Source organism: Capra hircus, chromosome 10, assembly GCF_001704415.2.
Source record: "Capra hircus breed San Clemente chromosome 10, ASM170441v1, whole genome shotgun sequence".
NCBI classification, from domain to species: domain Eukaryota; kingdom Metazoa; phylum Chordata; class Mammalia; order Artiodactyla; family Bovidae; genus Capra; species Capra hircus.
Window position 1 is genome coordinate 80,926,472 of NC_030817.1, and position 20,665 is coordinate 80,947,136.

The following is a 20,665-nucleotide window of genomic DNA, read 5'->3' on the forward strand; positions in this document are numbered from 1 at the left end:
GAGAGCAGGGAAGGGTCTAGTGTAGGCTATATGCAGTGAAAGGTATTTGTGCAGGAACTTCTTGGCGAGACTTCTGAAGGCGACCCGGTGAATGAGTGTGGGGCTCAAGGGAAAGGACATGGGCTAGTTTAACACGCATAGACTGAGTGCCCAAGACCAGTGAGAAGCGGAAGTGGCCTGTCCTGAGACTGGCCCCCGCCCACAGACTGGAATCAGGATTGAGTGGGGTATTTCTGCAACCTCCCGGGTCCAGCCCTACTCCCAGTCTCTGGCTTCCTCCCACCCCACCCCCATTGCTGTCTGCCTTTTCCCCAGGTCTCACAGCTGCTGACTGTCACATCCTGACCAAGCCATGTGTCAACAGGGTCACTTTATGCTATTCAATACAATTTGACAAAAATAGAAAAGGTTTCACATTCCTCAGACCACCCAGGGAGCCAGGCTGCCTGACTTGGTCCCATTTTGCAAGAGGAAAAACAAAAAAAATTAAAGCCCAGATAAGTGAGAGGACTTCATATTTTGCACAAAGTTGAGAAAGGTTTGTATTCTCCACCTCCTGCCGCACCTCTCTGCCCTTCCAGGGAGCGAATGGCGAGTCATGAGCGTCAGTTTCAGTCCCATCCCTCCCGCCTCTCCCCCCTCCCGTACACCCAGCAGCTGAGCTGAGGGAGTCCTTTAGCCAAGTTGGGTGCATCCTGCGCTCCCCCCACTACCACCTCCCAGCTGTCCACAGTGGGGAAGCCCTGAGCAGCCACTTCCTTCCGAGACAGTTCCGGTGCAAACCTGGAGGCCTCAAAGCCTTTCCGCCTGCTGAGTCAGTAGCCTTCAAGGTCCATTCATAAAGGCACCCTTGGCAGGCACCACATCATGCCTACAAGGGCCACCACAGACCAAAGGGAAATGCTGGCAGGCAGCGGCCGGCCATGCCTGCCCATCTGCTGAAGGAATCACGGAGACTAAGGATTAAGGAGCTCTCCTTTACCCCAAGACAGAACCAAGGCCTGTCCTTACTGGATCTCCCTCACTCTTCCCACTGCTGCCCATGCCTACCATCTCCCATCCTGACCTTGGCAGCCAGCACTCCTGTGATCTCCCGTGACTCTCCACTCCGCCCCCGCCCACCCCACACTCTGCGTGTCTCCTCTTAGGACCTGATGCAGGAATCTGCTCACATCTTTCCTCTACAAGGCCCTCCCAGGGTTCCCCATTTACCACCAGAATAAACGCACACCACTCTGCCTGGCTCTCAAGCCTTTTCTGATGACTGTTTCCTCCATTCATCAAGCTAATTCCTGCTGCTGCTGCTGGGTTTACTTGCCAGGGTTGCTTGGACTGGCTGCCACCTCCCTGAATGTGGGGCGGTCTCCCGATCTAATCAGGTTCCCAAAGGGCCGAGCTGTCCTTCCCTCCTGAGGGAAGGTGAGGATTCTGGGGGGTAGGGGGGCTGGTCATCAGTTCAGTCTCTCAGTCATGTCCGACTCTTTGTGACTCCATGGACTACAGCACACCAGGCTTCCCTGTCACATCGAGTCGGTGACGCCAGCCAACCATCTCATCCTCTGTCCTCCCCTTCTCCTCCTGCCTTCAGTCTTTCCAGATTTGCTCCCTTCAACTCCTTTCCCAGACTCTGGACTCAGGGAAGTTCCTGTCTCAGGCATTCCCTGGGGAGAAGCCTTGAGAGCCCAGAACCGAGGACGGGGAGAGGCTCCCTCCCCGATAGCTGGGCTCCTAGAGCTGAGGGCAGGAGAGGGGAACACATCTCAGAGAGGGTCTTGCTAGGCAACAGAAGCATGACCTGTGGCCACTGGGACAGACCGGCTGCCCAGCACACAGAGCATCGTGGAGACGCACAGGCCTCTGGCTGCATTCACACCGCCCTGCCCACCTTTCCTACAAAGGGGAATTCTCACCCCCAGGCAGGATGGCCCTGGAGTCAGCATGTGCCACCCCTCCCGCTGAGTCACCAGCCAGTCTTCCCTCCTCCACTTCCTCCATCCTCATCTAGCCCCGTCCCAGCCAAATGTGGGAATTCCAAGGGGCCCTGGCAGGAAAGAGCACAGGCTGCCTTGGCTTTCACAGAGAAGCAGGAGGGAGGGGCCGGGGCCACCCGAGGCCTGAGGTACAGTAAGTGCATCCAACCCCAGAAGAGGTGGAGCCACAAGAAACCTCCCCAGAGATGACCTCCATAAAGCCAAAACCAAAAATCAAGGGCTGAGGTGGGCCCTATACCATGATGCCCTGGATCTGGGGATGTCTGAGGGGAACGCCTTGCCCCTACCATGGCCACCAGCAGCACCCCATTTTCTCTTAACCCTCCTGCCTTTCCCCAATCCCTGCAGGGGCTGCTTGGACAACACGTCCCCCAGAAGGCAAGAAGGATCAAGTCACAGAACTAGTGTCAATCTTTGCTAACCAGCACTGGATAGAAGCATAGCTTTGAAAACAGCAGTTAAGTCCCTGGATCCAGCTCTGCCTGAAGCAAGCTGTATACCTAGATTGCCCAGATACTTATGCCAATCTTTTTTTTTTTTCCCTCAAGCTAGTTTGAGCTAAATTTCTCTTACCTGCAACTGAAGGTTGTTCTTGTCATTGTTTAGTCACTAAGCCGTGTCCAACTCTTTGTGACCCTACATACTATAGCCGGCCAGGCTCCTCTGTCCATGGGATTCTCTAGTCAAGAATACTAGAGTGGGTGGCCATTTCCTTCTCCAGGGGATCTTCCCAACCCAGGGATCGAACGCATATCTTCTGTTTGGCAGGCAGATCCTTTACCACTGAGCCACCTGGGACCCACCTTGAATATATATTCCTGTATTTAGTTATTCACTGAGTGCCTGGTAGGCAGGCACTGGGGACAGAGAGAGGACTAAGCTGTGTCTGTCCTCAAGGAACCTGAGTTAAATGCATAGAAATTACTGCAGTTCAGTACAGAGTACTATTTAAGTTCATTGAGAGCTATTTGGAGGCACATGATAACCCTAAGGGTGAGTCCTGACAAGTGATGAGCAGCTTCACAGGTAATTCAGTTCAGTTGCTCAGTCATGTCCGATTCTTTGAGACTCCGTGGACTGCAGCACACCAGGCCTCCCTGTGCATCACCAACTCCCAGACTTTACTCAAACTCATGTCCATTGAGTCAGTGATGTCATCCAACCATCTCATCATCCCCTACTCCTCCCGCCTTCAATCTTTCCCAGCATCAGGGGCCAAAGTCCTGGAGTTTCAGCTTCAGCATCATTCCTTCAAAAGAAATCCCATGGCTGAGCTCCTTCAGAGTGGACTGGTTGGATCTCCTTGCAGTCCAAGGGACTCTCAAGAGTCTTCTCCAACACCACAGTTCAAAAGCATCAATTCTTCGGTGCTCAGGCTTTCCTCCATACTAACGTGTATGGATGTTAGTCCATCTCTAACATCCATACATGACTACTGGAAATTCCATAGCTTTGACTAGACGGACCTTTCTTGGCAAAGTAATGTCTCTGCTTTTTAATATGCTATCTAGGTTGGTCATAACTTTTCTTCCAAGGAGTAAGTGTCTTTTAATTTCATGGCTGCAGTCACCATCTGCAGTGATTTGGGAGCCCAAAAAAATAAAGTCTGCCACTGTTTCCACTGTTTCTTCACCTATTTGCCATGAAGTGATGGGACCAGATGCCATGATCTTCGTTTTCTGAATGTTGATCTTTAAGACAACTTTTTCACTCTCACTTCATCAAGAGGCTCTTTAGTTCTTCATTTTCTGCCATGAGGGTGGTGTCATCTGTATATCTGAGGTTATTGATATTTCTCCCAGCAATCTTGATTCTAGCTTGTGCTTCTTCCAGCCCAGCGTTTCTCATGATGTACTCTGCATATAAGGTAAATAAGCAGGGTGACAATATACAGCCTTGATATACTCCTTTTCCTATTTGGAACCAGTCTGTTGTTCTATGTCCAGTTCTAACTGTTGCTTCCTGACCTGCATACAGATTTCTCAGGAGGCAGGTCAGGTGGTCTGGTATTTCCATCTCTTTCAAAATTTTCCAGAGTTTATTGTGATCCACACAGTCAAAGGCTTTGGCATAGTCAATAAAGCAGAAATAGATGTTTTTCTGGAACTCTCTTGCTTTTTTGATGATCCATCAGATGTTGGCAATTTGATCTCTGGTTCCTCTGTCTTTTCTAAATCCAGCTTGAATATCTACAAGTTTACAGTTCACGTATTGTTGAAGCCTGGCTTGGAGAATTCTGAGCATTACTTTACTAGCGTGTGAGATGAGTGCAATTGTGCGGTAGGTTGAACATTCTTTGACATGCCTTTCTTAGGGATTGGAATGAAAACTGACCTTTTCCAGTCCCGTGGCCACTGCTGAGTTTTCCAAATTTGTTGGCATATTGCGTGCAGCAGTTTCACAACATCATCTTTTAGGATTTGAAATAGCTCAACTGGAATTCCATCACCTCCACTACCTTTGTTCATAGTGATGCTTCCTAAGGCCTACTTGACTTCACATTCCAGGATGTCTGGCTCTAGGTGAGTGATCACACCATCATGATTATCTGGGTCATGAAGATCGTTTTTGTATGCTGCTGCTGCTAAGTCGCATCAGTCGTGTTCGACTCTGTGTGACCCCATAGACGGCAGCCCACCAGGCTCCGCCGTCCCTGGGATTCTCCAGGCAAGAGTACTGGAGTGGGTTGCCATTGCCTTCTCCAGTGCATGAAAGTGAAAAGTGACAGTGAAGTCACTCAGTCATGTCCGACTCTTCGTGACCACATGAACTGCAGCCTACCAGGCTCCTCCGTCCATGAGATTGTCCAGGCAAGAGTACTGGAGTGGGTGGCCATTGCCTTCTCTTTTTTGTATAGTTCTGTGTATTCTTGCCACGATATCTGCTTCTGTTAGGTCCATACCATTTCTGTCCTTTTTGAGCCCATGTTTGCATGAAATGTTCCCTTGGTATCTCTAATTTTCTTGAAGAGATCTCTAGTCTTTCTCATTCTATTGTTATCCTCTATTTCTTTGCACATCACTGAGAAAGGCTTTCTTTTCTTTCTTTGCTATCCTTTGGAACTCTGCATTCAAATGGGTATATCTTTCCTTTTCCCCTTTGCTTTTTGCTTCTCTTCTTTTCACAGCTATTTATGAGGCCTCCTCAGACAGCCATTTTGCTTTTTTGCATTTCTTTTTCTTGGGGATGGTCTTGCTTCCTGTCTCCTGTACAGTGTCATGAATCTCTGTCCATAGTTCATCAGGCACTCTGTCTATCAGATCTAGTCCATTAAATCTTATTTCTCACTTTTACTGCATAATCATTAGGGATTTGATTTAGGTCATACCTGAATGGTCTAGTGGTTTTCCCTACTTTCTTCAATTTAAGTCTGAGTTTGGCCTGTCCTAGCCTGTCCCCAGGTAGACAGGCTAGGAAAGGTGGTCTCTCCCTAGCCCCAAGAGTCCTGGCCTCCTGGCACTGCTTTCCTGCCTGTCAGCCAGATCTCTTTGAAATAGTAAATAGTGAGCCCAAAGTTTGGTTCTAGTTCCAGTCTTGGCACTTTGCTGGGCAATCTTTATAGGTGACTTCCCCTCTCTGAGATCAGTGTTGCCATCTATGAAAAAAGGGCTTTGAAAAAAAGTGAAAGTCCCTCAGTCATATCCAACTCTTTGGGACCCCATGGACTATAGCCCACCAGGTTCCTCTGTCCATGGAATTCTCCAGGCAAGAATAGTAGAGTGGGTTGCCATTCCCTTCTCCAGGGGATCTTCCTGACCCAGGGATCAAACCTGGGTATCCTGCATTGTAGGCAGTTTCTTTACAGTCTGAGCCACCAGGAAAGCCTGAAAGAAGAGCTTTGCTGGCTGCTGATGGAACTTCTTTAGTATGTTAAGCCTTCACGTACTATATCCTTAAGGTGTAGCCAGTTAGCTGCCATGTAGGTCACACTGAAATGTATAAAATGAGTTTGGCAGAAACCACTAGTGTTCCCCGTACATCTAGTTTCCTCCTCTTCTGTGGAATATTAATATTTTGTTAGGCACAGAGCCACTTAGCTAAAGACTACAGATACCAGCCTGCCTTGCAGCAGGGAATGGCCATGTGACCATTTTCTGGCTAATAGGATGTAGGAGGAACTGATGTATAACTTCTGGGTCGTGCCTTTAAAGAGGCGCATGCCCGCTCTCTTCTCCTCCCCCTTCCCACTGTCTAGAACACAGATGTGGTGAGCCATCGAGGACCATGCTGCCAAAGGCAACACCCTGGGGACTGCAGAGCAGTAAGACAGAAGGCTCCCGGGGGGCTGTAGCATCAGCCCTGGACATACCCGGATTGTCCCACAGCTGAGAATAAGCATCTCTTCTAGCGACACCGTTATTTCGGGTCTTTCTCACAGCATCCAAAGTGACTAATTTAGGGACCCATCCCTTCCTTCCTCTCCCGCCTTCTCTTCTCCCGCTTCCCACCCCATGAAAATTGCTACTGCTCAGAACAGCAAAAGGAAACCACATCTAAAATAGGTGTTTCAAAATGTGAACTGAACACTCTCTCATTAGATTCATGTAATGATACCCGGACCCAGCTTAGGAGATATTTCAAGGGTAGTCAAGACTTGTCGTGGTGATTGTATGTATGGTAGGGGGTGAAAGAGCCAAGGATGTACTGAAGGTTTCAACCAATGAGCGTGTGTGTCACACATAGAAGATGGAGAGACCTGGAAATGATGGGGGAGAAGAATTCCAACTGGGCTTAAGCCATGGATGGATCATCCATGAGAAAATGTATGATAGATTTCTAGACACACAGAGCTAGAGCTCATAACAGGATGTGGGAGCTACTCTTGGAAGCCAGAGTTGGGAATCACTGAGTAGATAATGGAATGAGAAGAGGCCCCCCGAACAAATTCTGAAGAAGCTGCAGAAGTTAAGAACAGAACAGGGAAGCTTTATCTGGCCACTCCCACAACTTCCCCCCAGAGATGGGTACCCACTACCTCCCAAGAAGTCCACCACCTTTTAGGCAGCTCTCATTGATGTAAAGCTCTACCTTTTATTGAGATAAAATCTGTCAGCCTATATAATTCCTCATTTGACCCCTTGGACCACAGAGAACATGTCTGCCCCCTCCCTTATATCAGCCCTGCAAGTCTTGGGTCTTCCTCCCCCTGGTAGAAGTCATATTGGGCAGCCAGCCACTAACCCAAAACAATAGACTGTCAAATCTGTGGCCAGTGACCAGAGTCATTTGCTCACATTACTGTGGGTCCATGTCTCTCCCATCCTCCTCTGAAAGATTTAGGGAAGGGGTGGAGATTTATAGGATGTTTCATTTGTTACTATTATATTTCATCCAGTTAAGCTAAGTATCCAACTGCCATGATCTTTTTTTTTTTTAATTATGGTAAAATACACGTAACATGAAGTTTACCATTTTGTCATTTTTAAAAAATTTTGCCACACCCCTCAACTCATAGGATTAGTTCCCCAACCAGGGATTGAACCTGGGACCTTAGGAGTGAAAGCGTATAGTCCTAACCACTGGACCTACAGAGAATTCCCATTTTATTAATTTTTAAGTGTACAATTTGGTGGCGTTAAGTGCAGACACAGTGTTTTGTGACCATGCCATGATCTTTTGAATTACTGTTTTGGCAGTACCTGGTACACAGGGGTGCTCAGTAATTTTTTGGTGGATGACGAAAAGAACAAATGGGTGTTACCTAAAAAGGTCACCCTCTTCTCCTTACCTTATTTCTTGTGTCATCAAGGTCCTCTGGGAGAGGACAGAATCAGGAGAGCCCTGTAGCACTAGGGTCTGCCCCTGGATGTCTGTCCACTATTCAAGGTTTTGGGGTCCCAAGTCTTCCTACTTGTGCTGCCGCTCACCCAGCTTCCCATTTATCTCACCCCCAAAGTACCACTGCTTCTGGTGGGGGACCAATCACATGGAGAAAAAACAGAAAAAAAGTCTCAATTGAAGAAGTAGACTCTTCCTCAAGTGCTCAATTGATTATTAGTTCCAGGGTTTTGTCAAGATTAAGTCACCGATCTGTTCTTCCTGTAATCTACTTTAGTCCCCATAAATCTGGTTATTTGCCCATCGTAGGTCTTTGAGCCAGAGAAGGCACTGGCGACCCACTCCAGTCCTCTTGCCTGGAAACTCCCATGGATGGTGGAGCCTGGTAGGCTGCAATCCATGGGGTCGCTAAGAGTTGAACATGACTGAGAGATTTCACTTTCACTTTTCACTTTCATGCATTGGAGAAGGCAATGGCAACCCATTCCAGTGTTCTTGCCTGGAAAATCCCAGGGACAGAGGAGCCTGGTGGGCTGCCATCTATGGGGTCACACAGAGTTGGACACGGCTGAAGTGACTTAGCAGCAGCAGCAGCAGCAGGTCTTTGAGCAGTCACTTATCCATTTATACAACAAACAGATGCAGGTTTATAGCAGGTATTACGGGAATGGAGGGCCAAGCAGTTCATGGAGGAATGGGGAGGCTTAGTTGAGACCTCATAAAGGAGGAAACATTCCAGCTATCTGGGGAAGGAGGCAGCACCAGCCAAGTCATGGAAGAGCGGGCAACCCCCGTAGACTCTGGGAAGATGGGACTCTGAGGAGAGGCTGTCAAGAGATGAGGCAAGGGAGGTGGCTAGGGGTTGGTTGTTGTTCAGTCATGGACTGCAGCACCCCAGGCTTCCCTGCCCTTCACTATGTTCCAGAGTTTGCTCAAACTCATGTCCATTGAATCGATGATGCCATCCAACCATCTCATCCTCTGTTACCCTCTTCTTCTCCTGCCCTCAATCTCTGAAGGAAGGAAGAGGGGGAAAAGACCAGTGAGTGGGCTGGGGACCCATTTTGGAAGCTTAAATGATTGCAAAATCCAACCATCTCATCCTCTGTCATCCCTTTCTCCTCCTGCCCTCAATCTTTTCCAGCATCAGGGTCTTTTCTAATGAGTCAGCTCTTCATATCAGGTGGCCAAAGTATTGGATTAGCATCAGTACTTCCAATGAATATTCAGGCTTGATTTTCTTTAGGATTGACTGGTTTGATCTCCTTGCAATCCAAAGGACTCTCAAGAGTCTTCTCCAACACCACAGTTCAAAAGCATCAATTCTTGGGTGCTCAGCCTTCTTTATGGTCAATTAGGGGTCCTGGATTGATTCTGTACACAGCAGGAAACTGTGAAATGCTGCAACCCACACCTTCTCCACCTCCATCCAATCTCTGCTGTCTTTCCCAGTTGTCCTGAAATATCCCTGATAGCTTCTCTGAGATCTCATCTCCAGGTTCACTCAGCACCAGGACAGGCAATCTCAGGAGCCAGAAGACAAACCCATTAAAGCAGATTATCATCTCCCCTCCTGGCCTGAACTCTGGTTCCTTCCTAACAGCTTCTCTTCCTTTCCTTGATACAGAAGAAAAATAGATGCTGGGCAGACCTTCTCTGCCTTCACTAGACATTTTGCTCCACATCCTTTATTCTAGAGTGCCCCTCTCTCATTCTAGGCTGGATCATTCTGATAACAGGGCTCCAATTTCCTGAGGGGAACCCACTCCATATGGTACTGGTAGGGCTGACTCCCAGCCTCAGGCCTCAGCTGGGGACCAGATCTGGCTCCTTGGAGAACTCCTGCCCTGCCCCCACTCAGTGACAGGCTTGGAAATGAGCCTGTGAGCCAAGCCACACCCAATCAGAGAATTCCCAGGGCTTTGCTGTTGGCACTCTCAGAAAGCACTCTTTCTTGCTGAGGTTGCTAAGGAGGATGTGGTCTGGGGCTGTTGGCAATGAATCTGTCAATTAGCGACAATCTAAAGAATTGATCCAAACAAATACACAGAGGCAAAGGTGAACACAGGAGGGATACAAAGCCCAGAACACAACATGTACGTCCCTAGGCCTGAAGCAAGCTGCACACCTATACTGCCCAGATACATGAGTAATCTTTTTTCCCTCTTGAGCCAGTTTGAGCTAGATTTCTACTATCTACAACTGAAGGAGTCCTTGACTATACATTGGTTTGTGTATTTAGTGATTCACTGAACTATTCATGGAGTGCCTGGTAGGCAGGCACTGGGGGCAGAGAGAGGACTAAGTTATGTCTGTCTCCAGGAGCCTGAGTTCCAATAGGGAAATGCATAGAAATCACTGCAGTTCAGTACAGAGTACTGTTTTAAGATACAGTGAGGACCACCTGGTGGTACCTTAGAGACACGACAACCCGCTAAAGTGAACCCTGAACACTGACCTGACGCTCCCCGGTGGTCAGGGCTAGAACAGGAGGTCATGTTTGGATTTTGTGCATGATGAGAAAGGGTTTTGAGTAGAGAAGTAACATTGCTGCCATAGGTGGGGGCCACCTTTGATTAATTGATCCATATGTAATGTTAACCTTGCTGAGGATGTTTGAATTTTAAAGGATGACATTTTAAAAGGGCAATGGTTTACTCAAAATACGAGCTAATGGTAGAATTTCAGGCATCAGAGTTTTTTTTTTTTGCTAGATTGTGTCCTCCTGGAGATGCTCAAAATACCCTGCTCCGACTGTGTGTGGACCTACTGCTGGTTCTGGATGTAGAATCGAGTCAGGCAGGGGTCAGCAGATTTCTTCTGTGATGGTCCAGATAGTGAGCATTTGAGGCTGTGCAGGCCTTCCCATATCTGTCCGAATGGCTCAGCTCTGCCTTTACCCCAGGAAAGCAGCCAGGGACAGTATATAAATGAATGAGCGAGCTGTGTTCCAATAGAAGTGTTTTTATGGACACTCGGAATTGAATTGAATACAATTTTCAGGAATCACATGATTTTTTTGGCCAATCATTCTTAGCTTCTAGATGATACAAAAAAAGCAGCAGAAGATTTGCCCCAGTATGGGGCTAGTCAGTATGGACTGGTTTACAGAAACACTAGTTCCATTCTCAAACACATCAGCAGCAAAAATGGAAAACAATTGGGAATGGGTACATTAATTATGGCACATCTGTATAAAGGAATAGCATACAGCCTTTCAAAAGAACTTGTACTAACATGGAAATTAGTCCACGTGGGTCACTGAATAAAGTATATTATATATTGGGAGTAATGTGACCTAATTTCTGTGTTAATGCATGGTCCCATGGTCCCAGATCTACCTCTCTCTCCATCTCCTATATTTCAGTGCAGGTCCTTCCGTCTCTGGCACTGAACCCCCAGGGGCTTGCTCCTAGACCCTCCCCTTAATTCTCTCTACTACTTTTTTTCCTAGATGATTTCATCCACTCCTGTGGCTTTAAATATCATTTATATGCTGATAACTCCCAAATTTACTTCTCCAAGTCCACACCTCTCATCCGAGCTCCAAACTTAAGCCCAACTGTCTCCCAAACATCTCTCTTCCAAAGATTCACAGGCACATCTCTCTTAACACGTCCCTCTTCAATCTCTTGATTCCTCCCCCAAACCTGTTCCTCCCCAGCCCTTCCCACTTCGTAAAGGCATCATCCTCCACCACCTCTGATCAAGTCAGAACCCTGATTTCTCTTATCCTTATAGTTCATCACAAAGAACAGCCATCCCCAACACCCAAATATATCTCAGGGATCTGCAGACTACAGCCTCACCCCCAATTCCACTCACCACCTGCTTTTGTTCAGTTCACCAGTTAAGACAGGGTTTACCTTTTTACATGGTTAGAAAATTAAAAGAAGAATTCTTCATAACACATGAAAATCATATGAAATTCAAATTTCAGTGTCTGTAAATCAAAGAAAGGCAATGCCAAAGAATGCTTAAACTACTGCACAATTGCACTCATCTCACATGCTAGTAAAGTAATGCTCAAAATTCTCCAAGCCAGGCTTCAGCAATACGTGAACTGTGAACTTCGTGATGTTCAAGCTGGTTTTAGAAAAGGTAGAGGAGCCAGAGATCAAATTGCCGACATCTGCTGGATCATGGAAAAAGCAAGAGAGTTCCAGAAAAATATCTATTTCTGCTTTATTGACTATGCCAAAGCCTTTGACTGTGTGGATCACAATAAACTGTGGAAAATTCTGAAAGAGATGGGCATACCTGACCACCTGACCTGCCTCTTGAGAAATCTGTATGCAGGTCAGGAAGCAACAGTTAGAACTGGACATGGAACAACAGACTGGTTCCAAATAGGAAAAGGAGTACGTCAAGGCTGTATATTGTCACCCTGCTTATTTAACTTCTATGCAAAGTACATCATGAGAAACGCTGGACTGGAAGAAACACAAGCTGAAATCAAGATTGCTGGGAGAAATATCAATAACCTCAGATATGCAGATGACACCACCCTTATGGCAGAAAGTGAAGAGGAACTAAAGAGCCTCTTGATTAAAGTGAAAGAGGAGAGTGAAAAAGTTGGCTTAAAGCTCAACATTCAGAAAACTAAGATCATGGCATCTGGTCCCATCACTTTATGGGAAGTAGATGGGGAAACAGTGGAAACAGTGTCTGACTTCATTTTTGGGGGCTCCAAAATCACTGCAGATGGTGATTGCAGCCATGAAATTAAAAGACACTTACTCCTTGGAAGAAAAGTTATGACCAACCTAGATAGCATATTCAAAAGCAGAGACATTCCTTTGCCGACTAAGGTCCGTCTAGTCAAGGCTATGGTTTTTCCTGTGGTCATGTATGGATGTGAGAGTTGGACTGCGAAGGATGAGCACCGAAGAATTGATGCTTTTGAACTGTGGTGTTGGAGAAGACTCTTGAGAGTCCCTTGGACTGCAAGGAGATCCAACCAGTCCATTCTGAAGGAGATCAGCCCTGGGTGTTCTTTGGCAGGAATGATGCTAAAGCTGAAACTCCAATAGTTTGGCCACCTCATGCGAAGAGTTGACTCATTGGAAAAGACTCTGATGCCAGGAGGGATTGGGGACAGGAGGAGAAGGGGACGACAGAGGATGAGATGGCTGGATGGCATCACTGACTAGATGGACTTGAGTCTGAGTGAGCTCCGGGAGTTGGTGATGGACAGGGAGGCCTGGCATGCTGTGATTCATGGGGTCGCAAAGAGTCATACACGACTGAGCGACTGAACTGAACTGAACTGAACTGAAATCAAGTTTCATCAGCACACAGCCACCCTCCATTCATTTACACATTACCTGTGACTACTTTTCCATCTTAGCAGTAGAACTGAGTAGTTGCAATAATCACAAAGCCGAAACAATTTACATTCTGATCCTTTAACAGAAAAAGCTTGTCAACCCAATGTATTTTTACTCTCTCTCTTCCCCTCTACCTCGGCTTCTCTCTCTGGTCTGCCAAGCTGCCATCATCTCTTGCCTGCATGACTACAAAAGGCTCCTTACCAGTCTCTCCACTTTCTCTCTTGTCCCCCAACCCAGCTCTATACGCCCATCCAGACTTCTACACAGCAACCAGAAAAACAGCTATAAAAACAAAAGTGCATCACGTCATCACTTTCAATATCTAATCAGCCTACAGGGTCTTGCCTGGTTCAGCCCTGCCCACCTCCCCAGCCTCACCTCCTCCCATTCGCCCCTCATCAGAGCTCTTACGATGAGACCCTGTTCCCTACCTCACAGGGTCTCTGCAAGCACACTTCCTTCTTCCCAGATGACAGCTTGAGGTTCACCTTGGCAGGAAAGCTGGGTTGGGGGTCTGCCACTCTATGGATGCCCCTGTATGCATTGCTGTTTACCTTGTGTCACACTGAGACCTCCCTGAGCAGGAACCATGTCTGCTTTATTTATTAGATCCTTTATCCTACTGGATCCTTAGTTTTAGCTAAGGTTTGGCACATAATGAGTGTTCAAAGCACTGCTCAATGAATGAATGAATGCCTGTGTATTTAGATAGATAGAGAGAGAGATGGATGGATGAATGTTTGTCTAGAAAAACAGCCTGGAAGCGTGATAGTGAACCCAACCCTGGAGCATGGGAATGAAGGTAAGCATCTACTTCCACCTTCTAGTTACTTTGATACACTTCCGCTGCTTTGACAACAAGCATCTAATTCTTTTGTTCATTAACAAATTAAAAAGGAAAACAGCAACATCGAAGATTTATGTTTATGTGGGCTTTAGACCAGGCTCTATCACCCACTTGCTCTACCCCATTGCCTCTCAGGGTCTTCATTTCCCTAACCCTCAAAGGAAGGTGCTGGCCCCCTTCCTGCACTATGACCACCATCACACGCTGGGCTGCTGTAGCACAAGAAGCCTCATGGACAGAGTGAGCCCTGCCATTTTAGAAGATGTCTCTGGAGCTGGAGACACAGCTTCAAATCCAGACTCTGCCACTTCCTAGACATGTGACTTTGGGAAAACATCCTCTCTGAGTCTCAGCTGGCTCATGTGTGAAATAGGAATCTAAACTCTGCCTTCATAAGATGGTTATGGGACTCCACTGAGAAAAATTATCTAAAAAAAAACCTGACCTAATATTAATAGTATAGGTGTTCCACAGCAGGGTGGGAGCCTGTGAAAGAGTTTAGGGGGTCTCCAGAGTTGCCTAGGAACCCTTGACGGCCTTCCTTTTTCCTGATAATGAGTTAGTTTGGGCCTTTGGTGTTCAAGGCTGTCTGCTGGGCAGTGCTCCCCATCCCCGTGATCCTACCCAAGAGAAGAAATCAATTCTTCCTCTCAAAGTGATTTCTGTGTGAGTCAAAACAGCAGTGTGTCATCAGCGCCAGCCCAGCAGAGTGGGGCCAAGCTTTTCTTGGCATCGGCAATCTGCTTCCTTTATGGATTTAGGAAGAACAAGGAAGAGGGAAAACAGGACAGAGCAGAGCCCCCAGCTTCCCCAAGCCAAACCATCCCCATCGAGGCACCCTCTCCACACTGAAGTCAAGGCCTGAGACCCGGAGGAGGCGAAACCAGAGAGAAGGAAGACGGCTCAGTGGATTCAAGAATATGGTGACTTTTGCCACAACAGCTGGCCTGCTTCTCACACCCTCTTCTGGCTAAGGAGCCACCACAAAACGAGTTTGCGTCTTCCAGAGTTCAACAGCCACTTGACAAGGCAGCATGAACTAGAAGTGTGTGCAGAGGCTACAATCATACACACACACACACCCCCCATCAGAAACATGGAACCTTGGAATAAAGTGACGGCTGCACTTAGCTCAGAAGAGGTCTGGCCAGAAGGAAGGAGTTGAAGGAGGAGAGTGGAGAGAGGACGGGAAGGCATGAGAGAACATAAGACCAAGGTGCAGGGCGGATCCCAGGTCATGTCCTGGCAGGCCCCTGCCACACACATCTGCATTCACCCAACCTCTGCTGAGTCCTGCTGAGTGCCCACCCAGATGTGTCTGGAAATTTCATCCCTCCCAGAAACCTTTCTAGACTTCACTCATGGAAGGGCTCACTTACTCCAGATGTGTTCTACCTAAACACTCCCTGCCCTGACATTCTTCAGGTTTCTACCCTGAAAGAGGTTTGCCCTGGCAGAAAAATGCTGCAGACCCCTCTCCACCTAAGCACCAGCCTCTCTGGATCTCCAGGGGTTCCTCTGGAGTGTAGCAGGCTCCACCTAGCCTCAGAGCTGGAAGGCCTCTTGGAGCTGACCTGTCCAGCGCCCACTTCCATGCCCACCATACAAAGGGGCATCTGAGCCTAGGAAACAGGGTTCAGACTGCCGAGGGGCCCATGCTCAGTCATCAGTCACATCAGAGGTGACTAAGAGCCAGCTAGGTGCCCCTGGGCTTGAATTCCTCACCTGTTAAACACCATCATCAGGCTCTCTTGCCTGCCTCACCATACAGCTTAGACTCAGGTACAGCAGACACGCCTAGGCTCAAACTCTGACTCCGAAGGCTGGCTAGACATATGATCAAGTATAAATGACTTAACCTCTTTGAGATTTGATTCCATATCGTTGAAAGGGGGGAAGCAATCCCTACCCCACAGAGCTGCTGTAAGGATAAAATAAGAGGACATACAGAAAGGGTTTAAAGCACCCAAACAGTGGTAAGGATCATGACTACTTTTGTTATTATTGCCATGGGCACGGGGAGAAGACCTCCTGGATCCTCTGCACTGAGCCTCCACTGTCAGGCTATATGTACAGATCCCTGGGAACATTATTCTTTCTCTGGCCCCTCTTTGCACCTAGGACTCCACCAGCACCCCAACTCCAAAGCAGCAAATCACAATTCGGCTCCATCTCTGTGTCTGGCTCATCCCTGTTGGTCCTCTCCCCCTTCCTCCTCCAGGACACAGCCCCCATGCTGCTACATACCCCTTTGTACAAGGCCTCCACATATTTCAGTATCTCTCCCATGAGACATCCAGTTCTGGGGAGCCTACATTGACTTTAGGTTACCTGGAAGTCCTGCCTCCCAGAGGCCTGCTCCAAGGCTCCCCCAAAAAATGTTTCTCAATCCCCACTCCGAGCAGTTCCCTCCAACATGCCCTCCCTAAGTGTTGGGAAGACCAAAGGCCCAAAGGCATTAGGGGTGTGGAGGAAGCATCCATTCTTGGGAGAATGAGGGATAATGGGGGCAGCTGGCCGGAAGCACTGGCCGGAACTGAGAGGGGCTCCTGAAAGGCACTAGTGTGCTGAGGCCTCTGGAACATTAAGAACTCGTCACAGTGGTTCCAACTGCGCTGCAAGGACACTAGTCTGGGACACCCAGGTCAGGTCTGCCATCTCCCCAGTTCCCCAGATGAATCCTCTCTGCCTTGCACATCTTACTAGGGACCCTTAGCACATCTTACCAGGTTCCAGCTGAGTGTGCCTCCAGAGTGGCAGAAAGAGCCAGCTCCTGGAGGAGACAGCAACCGAGCCTCAGCATTTGCCAGCTGCATGTTTTGGGGCATGTGATTTCCCTTTCTTGGGCCTCAGTTTACCCATATGTACAATGGAGCTAACGACTCCCTACCTCACAGGACAGCTATGATGATGAAACAAGATGATTCCTATTAAGCATCCAGCACACCCCCACAGCCCAAAACCTGAAAACCCACTGCTCCTATCTGGAACCTTATTCCACAGGGGTGGCAGAACTGGGGGTGGCAGGCGAAGGTTACATAAAAAGGGGGGAAGCAATGCCTACCCCACAGAGCTGCTGTAAGGATAAAATAAGAGGACATACAGAAAGCATTTAAAGCACGCCAGCAGTGGTAAGGATCATGACTACTTTTGTTATTATTGCCATGGGCATGGGGAGAAGGCCTCCTGGATCCTCTGCACTGAGCCTCCTCTGTCAGGCGATATGTACAGATGTGTGATCCATTCTGACCAACGAGACCAAAGGAAATTTCTCCAAGATCACCAGTTCCCACACTCTTGTCCTCTTTTGGCCCTGACTTTGCCTTCCCTCTTTTGCCAGTGGACCTCCCTGTCATTCCTGCCCTAGGGGTGTGGGAAATGGACAGGAGTGGAAATGGCCAACCCACTCAGAGGATAAGCTCATGGGCAGTGACATCATCCTGCCTGCCCTTCCTCCTCCTCCCCTGACCCCATGACTCAGGGCCACTGCTCAGGCCCTGGGTGGTGTTCATCTCAGGGGCCGCTTGGACTTGGGTCATTTTTCCTCACATAGCACAAACCCAACCAAGAAGTGGCAAGCAACAGGCCAGACACTTGTCTATAATACTTTCTGAGTACTGTGGCATCTCAGCTTCTGGCTCTATGATCATACTCAGTCTCTGATCCTGAACTATATTGCTCATCTCAGTGTCAAGCCCAAATCCTACACCAAAGAATGAAGACTGATGACTCCAGAGCAGGTTAAAGATTAAGGATAGAGGAATTCCCACAGGACAGTTCAAAAATCAACTTCAAAAGAGTAAGGACACAGCCTCCACAGAAGGGACAACACTTCTATAACTGTCCTTTCCACAGACATTCCAGCTTCTGACCCAGCTATCTGAGAATCTCAGTCAGCCAGTCAACCTGCTTCCATCAGGTGCCCGGGCAGAGGTGCAGAGGGCCAAGGACAGGGAGGAAAATCGGTCCTCAATTCCCAAAGCCTCTTCTCATCCTCAGTCCTGTTTTAAGGTAGGCTTCCTATCTCTTGGGCTTCCCTGGTAGCTCAGTTGGTAAAGAGTCTTCCTGTAGTGCAGGAGACCCCACTTCGATCTCTGGGTCAGGAAGATTCCCTGAAGAAGGAAATGGCAAACCATTCTAGTATCCTTGCCTGGAAAATCCCATGGACAGAGGAGCCTGGTGGGCTGTGGTTCATGGGGTTGCAAAGAGTCAGGCACAACTGAGCAACTAACACTCCTATCTCTAACAAGCTGGATGGTCCAATTTCTTGCAACACAGGAGTCTGGAATACATTGGAAAGCTCACTGAGAGCAGGCAGGAGAAACCACCAGTGATGTCACGGAAGAGAGAAAAGAACTCCAAGATCAGTCATGGGACCAATACAAGCATCTCTGAAGCCACTTAATGCAAATCTCACTCCCCTGAGAGTCCCCTTAGTGCAAAAATGGATGTTCACAGCGCTGATCTCAAGTCCTGAAGGAAAATGTCACTAACATCAAGAGGTCAGACTGTGATGTGCATAACACAGGGGAGAAAGATTTCCATGATCAATGATTAACATAAGTATTCATTTAATCTCAGGAACTCTAAATATCAGAAAAATACACTCACCCAAATTATTCCCATTTCCAAAAGAGCTGGAAATATAAGCCACCACTCATACCCACAGCCTCAGAGCTCTGCCACTCAGATCAGACCAACCAACTGGACATGTTTAGAGTTCAAGTTTAGACTTCAGTTTCCCTCAGTCTCCAAAAGCACCCACCTGTGTGCAGACCTCGAAATTACAGAAGGCTGCACAGCCTCAGATTTCCTAGGAACTTCTGGGAGGCAAGAGGGAGTCACAGAAGAGGCTGAACTAAATAAAGAACTCTCTTAAAAACAGAACAGCTTCATTACTTTCTAATATAGAAGCAAATTGCTAAAGACAGGCATGTAAGAAAAAGACCTAGGGCCTTCATTTAATGATGAAATCAGACTCATTTATAATTATCTACATCCAATTTCAACCTAAGTAGTTTTTCTCAATTAAGTCAAACAAACCCTCTTAACTCTCCAATGGGTTTTGCTTTCCTATTTGCTTACTGTTTTCCTCAATGATAGATCCCATATCTGAGTCATCCATCACGCATTTCTCATTAGGCTAGGTTTGGCTTAGAAATAAATCCCCTTTTCTGGCAGTTCACTGCCTTAGGCCCCCGAACCTGCCAATTCGCTAGCTAAGCAGCAACAGAGGACTTGGGCCTCCACCCTGGGTCCCCACCTTCCCTCCACCACGTCTTCCACCTCCTCTCCCTCCCACCCCACCCATCATCTCTCTGAGATTTCCCAAGCCCCAAATGTCCCATCCCTGCTCCCTGTGCTCTGCCCCCTACCCACACACCTATTCATCTCTTCACCCAGGCCAGACGTCCCTGTCTGTCCTTCTCTGAATCTGTCTCCCGCATGCCCACTGCTACCCATGGAAGTCTCCAGTCGCCCACTCCATTTCTCTGGGCCAAGCAGAATGGGGCCCCCCTCCCCTATCCAACCCTTGGCCCTCCTCTCCCTGGTAGCTCCCCCTCCTCAGAGCTGGTGATCAGGTCACGGTGTGTTCCTCTACAGGGCCCCGGGGAGACTCCGCTTCACTCCTAGCTCCAGATAGCGGCTTTCCAGATAGTGAAGCTTTCCAGAATCATCAACACAATGACAGATGTGCTTCTGTTCCCGTGCACACCCAGGGCCTCCGCGGTCACAATCACCCGCCCAGGCTCCTCCTCGAGCGGATTCCCGGGTGAGGGCAGGTCCCACAGTGCTCAGGCCCCGCCGGCCAGGGGAAGGGGAGGCAGGGCTGGGGGCGGGATTGGATTCTGGCAGCCCCAGCCGCCTCCGGGCCCCAGATCCGGGGTCCAACGTGCTCCCGGCGCCGCGGCCAGCCCCGACAGGGGGAGAGGGCTGGGGCGGGGGCGCCCTGCGAGGGCGGGGGCTCACCGCCCGCTCCAGCAGTCCTGCAGCAGGCCCGCTGCCCGGCGGCCCGGGCCCGGGCTCGGCCGCAGACAAAGGCCGCCCCGACCAGCGCCGGGCCCGCCACGCAAGCACTCACCGCGCCGCGCCGACTCCCGGGACTCGGGGACGCGGCGGAGCGCTGCCGAGTTGCCGCCGCCGCCGCCGCGAGGCCGGGCCCGAATGGGGGCCGGGGGCGGCCTCGGGAGTCCGAGGGGCGGGGCGGGCTGGAGGAAGCCGCGGGCCCGGAAAGGCGGCCCGGGTGCGCCCCAGAGGCCGGATTGGCCCCGCGGCCGCGGTTTAGGGCCGAGGCCGGAGCCCGCCTGCTGGGCAGGGCACCGGCCGGGACCCGCCCCTGCCCCGGGTCCAGACCCACGCGGGCGCGCGGGTAAAGGGGTGCTAGTCTGATCCCCGCCCACCCCCCACCGTGCCCCACCCTCCCAAGATCCGGAGTTTATTTTCTGCTAGGGGATAGCTGGACGGTCATCGGCCCCCCGGGGTCCTGCTCCAGGCCGCTGGCAGCAGAGCCAGAGCTCGGATGTGGCTGGCTGACTCCCCAGTCCAGTGTTCTCCTCTGGCACCAGGCTGGTACCGCGGCCTGGAAAGGGTTAATTCGACTGTGAGGCATTAAGAGCGGCAGGGAGCTCTCTATAAATACAGTGTGTCGTGGGCGCCTGAGCCAACCGCAGGGTAATTTCCACTGAGCTGGTTTTCCTTTTTTCCTTCCACCCACA

General features: G+C 49.2%; 1 protein-coding gene across 2 annotated transcripts in view; it reads right to left on the reverse strand.

The window, feature by feature from the left end:
- Positions 1–20,332, reverse strand: part of CD276 (CD276 molecule) — a 34,996-nt gene extending 14,664 nt beyond the window's left edge. Inside the window, exon 1 of one of the 2 annotated variants that reach the window (XM_018054658.1) lies at positions 20,032–20,332. The gene's annotated coding sequence lies outside the window, so the exon portion shown is untranslated. Of the gene's footprint in view, positions 1–7,719; positions 8,172–20,031 lie in introns of those variants that run through there. The other variant, XM_018054659.1, reaches the window with a different exon arrangement.